Here is a 1,108-nt window from a genome sequence, read left to right as displayed (position 1 = left end):
AGAGAGAGAGAGAGAATGAATCTGAAGCAAGCTCCAGGCTCTGAGCTGTCAGCACAGAGCCCAATGTGGGGCTTGAACCCACGAGCTGTGAGAACATGACCTGAGCCAAAGTCAGATGCCTAACCAACTGAGCCGCTCAGTGACTCTGCCTTATGCTGGCTGTTTTTCTTCTGTACTAGCGACTTGAATCCTGCCAAGAATTCCGGGCCAGTGATCATTCACGCAAGCAAGTGCGAAAAATATGGTATGTTGCTGTGAACCAGAGCCTCCCCACGGTCGGCCGAAGACTGAGTGTCGGCGCTCTGGCCCGGTCTCCCCGTGGGCCGGCGTGTGGGAGCACGAGGGGTGCTCCGTCATTTTCCTGTCTGTGCTCCGCACCCCCCACCCCCCAAGGCTTTGCCACCCCCTCCAGGGGCATCTGCTCCCATTGACGTGTGCCTAGCCTGCTGGGCGGGTCTTGGCCTCTGCTCCCTGCCTTGGGGGACCCGGGGTGAAGGTGGGCGTGGGTGTGGAGAAGGGCACGCGCCTCTCTGGTGGTGGCATGGGTGTGGAGCGGGGTGGGGAAGGGACCCCTTGTCCAGGCCGTGTTCTGACAGCCGCCCGGCTCTCTCCTGCTTCTGGAACATGGCTTCAGCTGAGACCAAGTACCCCCATGAGGCTGCGTATGATGCTTTCCTCTGTGGCTCAGGTAAGGGTCGCTGTCGTTTCATGGGGGGGGTGCTCACGCTTTATTTGGGGTGATCCCCCCACCCCTACCCCGAGGCTCTCCATCCACTTCCGGGGTGGGGGGGTTGCACGTAACCGAATGCAGCACGACTTTGCATGTTTTGTTAAGGGGAGCGGATCGAGCCTGGACGTATGTTACATCTCTAGCATTTTCTCCCCAGTTCTTTTGAAAGTGGCACATCTGCTCCTGTGGAGAGGACACGGGTGAGAGTCCTTCCGTCCCGTTATGGGGACAGGGTTCGCTGTGAGCTAAGAGTGCCCGGCCCCCGCAGCTCTCCCAGAGAGGATGCGTGCGGGACCTTGGGTGAAGACGGTCCCTGCCCAGGGCAGCCTTTCCAGCTGGTCCCTGCCCCTTGTCCCACTGATGGGAAGAGTCCCGTGC

General features: G+C 60.3%; 1 long non-coding RNA gene across 1 annotated transcript; it reads left to right on the top strand.

The window, feature by feature from the left end:
- Positions 1 to 170: 170 nt before the first annotated feature.
- LOC115285360 lies at positions 171 to 930 on the top strand. Its single transcript, XR_003905496.1, has 3 exons — positions 171 to 244; positions 635 to 688; positions 888 to 930. It is a non-coding gene; the product is annotated as an uncharacterized LOC115285360 (long non-coding RNA).
- The last annotated feature ends 178 nt before the right edge of the window (positions 931 to 1,108 follow it).

The sequence above is a fragment of the Suricata suricatta genome, unplaced genomic scaffold (genome assembly GCF_006229205.1).
Source record: "Suricata suricatta isolate VVHF042 unplaced genomic scaffold, meerkat_22Aug2017_6uvM2_HiC HiC_scaffold_9777, whole genome shotgun sequence".
In the NCBI taxonomy this organism is placed as follows: domain Eukaryota; kingdom Metazoa; phylum Chordata; class Mammalia; order Carnivora; family Herpestidae; genus Suricata; species Suricata suricatta.
The sequence above is the reverse complement of the archived record's forward strand: the minus strand, read 5'-3'. Positions and strand labels throughout refer to the sequence as shown.